This window comes from Nanorana parkeri, unplaced genomic scaffold, assembly GCF_000935625.1.
Source record: "Nanorana parkeri isolate BGI_ZX_2015 unplaced genomic scaffold, ASM93562v1 scaffold91, whole genome shotgun sequence".
Taxonomy (NCBI): Eukaryota; Metazoa; Chordata; class Amphibia; order Anura; family Dicroglossidae; genus Nanorana; species Nanorana parkeri.
Window position 1 is genome coordinate 2293047 of NW_017306359.1, and position 8605 is coordinate 2301651.

Sequence of the window (8605 nt, forward strand, 5' to 3'; positions counted from 1 at the left end):
ATATATTAGACGTATTGCAAATACTGGCATATTATGTCTTTAACATAAACAAATACTATATGCATTTCACCTGAATGACTGAATGAACTATTGTGGGGTTGGAGACAGAAAATCATACTTATTTTGTAATTTTAACAAGAAAAAACACATTCTAAAGCAGTAAGTGAACTCATAAACTCTGTCCACTGAGAAAGTACTATTATAATGATCCATTAAATTAAGTGCCGTTAACTCAATGTGGTTTGTTTAAGCATAGTAAACCCTTACAGAAGAAAACAGTGGAGGGGCAAAGGATTTATATACCAAAAGCAATTGCTAACAATTCACACAATGTGTCTATTCACTGTGCTGTCAAATGTAGAGTTAGGTGTAATGTGCTATTATGCTGCAGAGTTAATAAACTGCCTACAAGTTAACCAGGCTAATCATAAATTAATCTCACATCACAATGATGAATTTTGTCAGCTGACCTGTCACTGAAAATGTGTACCCATGTAGTTAGGCCAAACATTCTCTGCAAGAAAAATATACACATATCCACATTTATGGATTGCTTTTTCTTGCCCAGGTATGTGTAAACACAATTGGCTCACTTCATGAAGTCTCCTCTGTCCTATTTCCTGTTGCATGAATGCCCAATTCAGGAAGACAAATGTAAGCCTGTATATTAGTATGTGAATTGGCGACTGGCTGAAGCCACAGTTACGTATAAGCAGTCAGCAATGTGTGGAATCACTTATTATCAACATGAAAAAAGTCACTGCACTAAAGCCAAAATAGTTGCTAGAATTTACTACCCGACCTTTATTATTGTAAATTGGAACTGGAGTATTTGGTTATTGACCCCCTGATGAACAACTGCCTTTTTTCTCAATGAAACCATGTGTAGATGGCTAGTTTGGATGCTAGCAGCTAATAATCTTTTTCCAGCCAACAAGTGTTAATGGATTTTAAATATGTATTGTAAATGTGTATATTGCAGACATCTTTCACATCCAATAGGAACCTAACAGATTTGAATTTAATACATTTAGATCAGTAATATATTTTTTTATTTGTTGTTGTACATTACTGCATTTTGCACACTGATCTTTGCTTAAATAAAGAAAGCCCATGGACGCACTATACCTTGTAAGGTGGCCCCAGGTCCATGTGCTTGTTTGTTTAGGTAGTACCCAAAAATACCTCAAACCCCAAGAGCTCTGTGAAACAATTATCAACCACACAGCTAGCTGGCTGATACCTGACCTACCTCTTTCCAGCCTCTGCACCTTTATGCAGAACAGACCTTGCATGTCCCTATTGCAAACAAACTAATTATTTTGCTCCTAGCAATCTTTTTAGTAGTGCACAATGCCCGTGGCACATGTGCAGTGTAGTATATACTCCCAACCCATTCCCAGCCTCTGTAAGAAAAAAAAATAAAGCCAGGTACTGGGACAATGTAACTCCAGCACACATATGCAGGGGATACATTGTCAGTGGCTGTCCAATGGCTGAAGAAGAAGGATGTGAAATCCAAAAGAAAGGGCAGAGAAGATGGTGACAGCATGGATAGATTAAAGTGGGACAGCTCTGAACTGTCAGTGATGTAGGAGGGCAATATGTCATAATGGACAAGTATGCTGTGAATAATAAATACGGTAAGGCATTTTTCCCAGCTACTAATAAAATATATATATTAAAAAAGCTAATGTTTGTTCCCCCTCAAAAGTAATCTGGCATCTATATTCCCATGTTATAAACTGACAATTTATATAAGAGGAATGATGTTAAAAAGCAAGGCAGACGATCCCGTTTCCCTGCCTGGCATCCCAAAGTGCTGGAGGTGTTCTTCTTGACTACTCACTGGGTTATTTACTGACTGTACTTTGGAGTAAAATGGACCTTGTCGCATATCAAATATCTTGGGGTAGGCATTCCTGCTTCCCTAAAAAAGAAACACATTTTCGGGGAGTTTCTGGCTCTGAGGAAGGGGAAACTCCCCGAAAATGCGTTCAGCTGAGTCAGCTTGTTTCTGCTGGTCTAGCAGTACATTTGGATTGTTTTCTCTGACTGCTAGGTATCTGCATGTATCCTGAGATTTATGTCCAACACGCTTTTTATCCACCTCTTTTGTGAGTACCATTTATCACTTTTAATCTTTCTAAACAAATAAAAGGATTATTTGCACCAGGAAAGGCGCCCGGTGTTTCTTTTTTATGTTTCACACAGTGTAATCCCTCATCTGTAATGGGGCGGCCTGCCTAGAACACAAGATTCAATTTGTGGCTGAAGGAGGTTTTGCTTTTTGTGGAATTATTCCTGCTTCCCTGGACAGATTCTTCTCTTTGAACTTTCTGCCTTTGTGCACTGAAATTAGGAAGAAACTTAAGTCTTGGGCCAGGGACATTTTTTCCTAGTTTGGGAGATACAATATTCTTAAAATGAATGTCCTTCTTTGGCTCTTGTACCTCATTCAAACCCTCCCTATTAAACTCCCAGGTGGCTTTCTTCAGGCAGTTCGTAACAAATTTAGGAACTTTTTATGGGCTAACCGTGGACATCGCGTTAGTGGAAATTTGCTACATAGACATTAGCTCCAGGGGGGATTGGCTTTCCAGACCCAAGGCTGCACATTTGGCTAGAACTCTAGACTTGTGTACACATTCAGCTCTTAAACTCTGGGTCCAAGTGTAACAATATCTACTTGACCAGTCCCTGGTGGATATCCCTTGGTCATTACATTCGGGAGGTGCTGAGATCCGGCTTGCCTCAGTACGTTTGGAACCTGCTTTTAGGCCTCTCCTTCAGGCAAATCTGTTTAGAGCTTGCCATTTTTTTTCTGGGAGGTGGGCTTCAGTTCAGGAGATTCCTGCTTTAGTGAATCCTGCACTTCTTTTCTGGAGCGCTCCCCAACTTTGCCATTTTTTACTTATGCTACCTTAAGCCGCTGAACTTTGTGGAGACTCGACGCCTTTTGACGAATTATGATTGGATCCGGAGCATGCCCAACATACTCTTTCTCTTTCTTATGTACTGCTTACTCAGTCTTGTTCTGCTTTGCCCATACTTTCATTGAGCATTGGGAAGCTGACTTGGAAGTGTCATTTTCTGGGATGCAATGGGATCGGATTTTTTATTTCACTCACAAGGCTTCTTTGGCTTGCAGGATACAGGAATTATTTTTTTTAAATCCTGTCTAGATGGTATAGACTCCCAGAGACCCTGCACAGGATCTTTCTGCAAATCTCTCTCATGTGCTGGAGATGTAATCAAGCCATGGGCACAATGTTACATGTTTTTTGTGATTGCCCTGTGCTCCGGTTGTTTTGGACAGGTGTCCTTCATTGGTCCAAGAGCTGACGGGTATTGACCTGGGTGACAACCCTGAAGCGTACCATCTGCATGTGAATTCTCTGTCGAGGCGTCCACATAAGCATTCCCTTTTGACACATTTGAATAATGCAGCAAGAGCATGTGTGCCACTCTGTTGGAAGCAGACCTCTCCTCCTTCCCTCTCTCTATGGTTTTGCAAGATCCAAGAGCTCTGTACCATGGAAGACCCAACAGCGACTCCCTATCATACGGAGGAGGCCTTTACGGAGGAGGCCTTTAGGAAAACCTGGTTTTACTGGATAGAATTCACCTTTTCTTCTGACTACGGTATAAACCCATTACTATCTATGTTTCCTTTCTTATCTTTCTCTATTCTCTCTTTATCTTACTTCAGGTTCTATTGTAGAGTTCTCTGTTTTTTCTGATAGTTCCCTTTTTGAACTTTTATTTTTACAAAGTTTTCCATGGAAGTGCAGGGTACGTAATTCTACCTACTTTAGCATCATGTTATTAGGAGAAAATAAAGAACAAAAGTTAAACCATTGTATCTCAAAAACTCTAAGCATTGTAGCAGATTTTCTTTTCTACTATTGTGCCAGCTCTAAGACTTAGATGTTTTTTTCTGGCCTTTTAGATCATTTTATATCTGAGGAGAGGGGTGTCACTTACATTTGATAAACACTAGGCGTCAACAACCTTGCATTTATATGATTATATTATTATATCATCTAAACCATAAACAACAGACAGCTGCAGTAGGTAATTATTTAAATAGAATTATTTAGAAATAAACTCACCTGATACTGAAAAATACAATTATGAACACTTAAAAGATATGATCATTGAGGGACACAGTGGCTGATGTACAAAAGCAAAAACAAAAAACAGTAGAAAAGGTGCCCATAGGTTCAAATTACTTTCGCACGTGGCAAGGAATCTGATCTTGTTTCTATGGCAAACATCTCACAACTTCATGTCTGCTGTTCTTGATTTATCAGCCTATATGACATCATGTGGATATACAGTATTTTACCCAGCCATAGCCAAATAAGCCTTTAAAAAGGGTCATCATCAAAGTTCTCTTCTAGTATTCTATAGTAGCTATGGGTAAAAAGTGTTCAGCACAGGGATACCAGATGGAGTAGATGTTGTTCAACTGAGCCACCAACCTGGCCTCAACCTGCTCATGGACCATGGTCTGTGTGATTCTGGATTTGGTTTTGGCTATTGGTAGAGCTCGCAATTCCAATGCCTTGACGATTGTTTGCTACACCACTGATAGAACACGCAGCATCAGAGCAAATTAAACTATGAGGAGGCCAGCTGGGCGGACATTGAGAAGCACCTCTTGTGTCCGAGGTGTTGTTCCTAGCAAAGTGGACAGGATGTGAAGAATTTATTTCCAAAACTGATGGACTATGGGACATGTCCACTATACAAATGTACATTTACAATTTTAGCTGTTTGATACCACGTCCTCCAAAAAAGTCAGGAAGTGATTTTCCAGGCAGATTCTACACATTTCGGCTATAGTAATAGCCACAAACGTACGAAATCTACACATACGTTAAGATTTGTGCGTTTTTGAAAACCGTGCAGAATAAGCAAATGCCATATGTGAATGGAACCTAACTTAATTTATGGACTAAGGTCCAAGGAGCATTCTAGCTGAATCCTAAAACATATAAGTTCAGGGTTGGCATCAGGCAAAGCAGAATGATCAATCAGACAATTGCTCATGCAGGTGGCAATCAGATTAATTATGGAGCCCAAAAGAAAGACTAAGACTAGAGTCAAAGGCAGAATAGAAAGGAATCACCGACAGATTTTAATGTTTAAATAACATATTCTTGCTCCCTTGAAAGTAATTTATTCAGAAATGCATTAAACATCAAAATCATTATGCACTGTACCTGAACCTTTGATATTGAAATGTTTTCCCTCTGATTTCACATTCATAGACTGTACAGGTTAATACTCTCAGATATTATACTCTATTAAACTGGATATTAACACTAGCTAAGAAAAACACATTGTCAGGTAAGAAAAGTGGCCTCCATAACCCAGCATACTGTAATACTAATAATGCTGGGCTACTTATAAAAGAACATTTATCTTTTTTTGCAAATTAATAATGTAGACATGTAATGCTTGTGTGTGATAGGATTTATAATTTAATATATACATCTTCTAAAGTGTGCACTTCTAGAATGTGATGCCTACAATTGTCATACCCCACAGTCACATTGTACATATACTGCTAAATTAAAACTGGTGTAATTTCATCAAACCTTGGGCAAAATTATTTTCCTGAATAAAGAATCTTCATGCACATTGTTCCCTTAGTGCTTGTATACAGAGGTGTTCATTACAGGCACTCTTCTCATGTGCCTCCTGCCATGTACAAAATATTTCCCATTTCATGTTGTTCATATGGAAGGCTAAACTAAATTCCTAAATATGCTTAGTCAACCACTAATTTACAAAGAATGCAATCTGTAGTGTCTGGCTATGCCGAACATTTTAGTTTACTTAATTTCTTTCTCTTAGCTGAATCGCCAACTGGTGAGAGTAATGAAATGCCAGTCAAATGTGGTTATTTTCACAGAGGTGCGATATGTGCTTTGTACCCGATTCCAGTATACAAAGGCTTATATTCAGGGATACACATGTACTTCATTCCATTAGTTTCCATGACTTAAAGGGACTAAACAAAAATGCCACAGTTATTTTGCACTTCCTGATGTACTAAAGCTTGCCCTCTTCTTCCTTCCTCCTGCACATTCCTATTGGCCACTGAGGCTGCCCATCAAAGTGATGGGCCCGGGGTCGGATTTCCCACAAGGCCAACCGAGGCCTGGCATCTGGGCAGCAGGGAGTAGAGGGGCAGCAGGGGTGTGGAATTCCTATCTCCTGATGCCCAGGACATGCAGTTCCGGGCACTGGGAAGGTAGTTGTTTTCTACATTTAGCCCTACTTTGGGCAAGCAGAGCTAAATGTATAGCAGGGAAGCGGACGCTTGTTTTGTACAAGTGATCTTGGTGATGTCGCCAAGATCATTTGTATGCAGGAGGGCGCATTGAGGAACCTGGCATTGGGGCAGCAGAGAGAGTAAATCTGGCCCTGGATGGGCCAGTACAAAACTGGGTGGATGGGGCTTAGCAGAAGTGGCTACCAAGAGTGGCTTGATGTTCAGCATTGACAGCCTCTGCTGAAGTTATCAGCAGTCACCTCTAGGTGCATACACATCATACGTGCAGCAGTCCCCCCACCCGACCTTCATGCAAGAGTCTCTTTAACAATGACTTGTGTTATAATCCATATTTACAATGAGCTACTACATTTGTTTCACAATCTCTTATTTATTTTTTGCATTTATATACTCCACTGTGCTTCACAGAAATCATGAATCCATTCATAATAGATCCTGTGTTCAAAACAGCTTAAATCCTAATGTCCCCAAAAATATCCTACATACGTACATATTAAAGTTAGTTTTGGATGTAAGCCAGCTTTCTGCTATTTTTGTTTTAATACCAACATTTGTAAGAAGGATTTGCAAAAATGTTGTCAGTCTTATGATCTACAAATGTGGAATAAATAAGTCTAACTCTTTATTAGAAAATATTTTCTGAATACTTAATACATATTTTTCCTTTACATGTCTGTTCATTATATCTGCTCTTCAGATTTCCATAAAATCAGGCCAGAAATGGTTTTACTTAGTGATGAATCTCTGAGCAATACACAATAAGTGATGGTTTTGATTAGCAAGAAAACCAATAACATATCCAGTTGGGGACTCCATTTTCTATCTTCCTCTTTATTAGAGCTGGCTTATCGTATGTAGATTTACAGTCTAGTGTCTGCTGCATGGCTGTAAAGAAAAGTAATGAAAGACCTGGCCAGGAAAGGCTTCGATTCCAGTAAACTGACATTGCCAGTAAAGAAATTGGCATCTACATTGTTTAACAGCTAAACGACAAAGTCATATTTAAAAATGTATGAAGTGCTTAGTATAAACTCAACAGAGACTAGTCATAGATCCAAATGATTATTTTGCTGCTTTCCCATTGGAATTAGATTTACAGATTAACCTGCCAAAGCATATTCATGATACATGCATGAAGAGCATGATAGATACATTATATCAATAACATCTGATGCTATGTGACCAGAACTATTTAGTTATATTCATCATGTATACATTGCTGACACATTCTCCAGCACATTTGAGTATAAAGAGTGTCGTTTGAATCAGTATTTTATAATCTCATCGTCCTGCCACAGACATATACACAAACAAAGGCGATTTAGGTGGTAGCCAGTGAACCTACCAGTATGATTCTAAGTTGTGCTAAGAAACCGGGCATCTCAAAGAAACCCACATAAAGACACAATCATAACATACAAACTCTACACAGTTAGTGTGACATGGTAGTCTCAGATTCCACTGCTGCCACCACAATGTTCCAACTGAAAGCTCAGATATTACCATTGCCAGCAGAATCTGCACAGGTATTTTCCAACTAGGAGAACAATCCAAGTATCAGAGTAAGTATTAGAGTAAAAAAATAAATAATGCAAGACAATATTTGTAGAAAAGACAATACAAAACAGATCATTAACAACAGTAAAATAAATGGGATTAAAAATGAAAAATACTAAGCAAATTTCGTCTGGTCTTTGGTTTTTGCAGGGACCAATCTGCTTCAGAATAAGTCCAGTTTTACGTATTAAGGTAATCAGCTCTTAAGTATTACCCTCATGATAATTTTGATGGTAGATAAAAGCTACAGCTGCCAATTGCTGCAGCTTTTTGTTGGCCATCTAGGGGGTGTCGCTGAGTCATCCCCCCACCCAATCAAAAGAGTTTAGGGGTGTGAGGTAGAAGTGTTTTATTATACCTCAGCAAACACTCCCTAAATGCCAGGTATTCAATATATATCCATATTTCCAGATAGCAGGGATTTAAAATCTGACAACCAACATATTGTTGGACAGAATGAAATTACGATTTGATAAACCAGATGTCTATATCAACTAGAAGAATCTGATGTGACCAACAGGGCCGGATTTACTCTCACTGCCGCCCCAAGGCCAGGTTCTGTGTTGCCCCCCGCCCGCCGACCCCCTCCCCTTTCCCATCAATGGAGAACTAGATGGCAGGGCGGCAGGGTTAGTGTCAATTTTTTTTACTGTTTTATTTTAAAAAAGCTTTTTTATCACTTTTTATTTAATTATTTCTTCTTATTTTTTTTAATTTTTATTTATTCAATTATTTTTT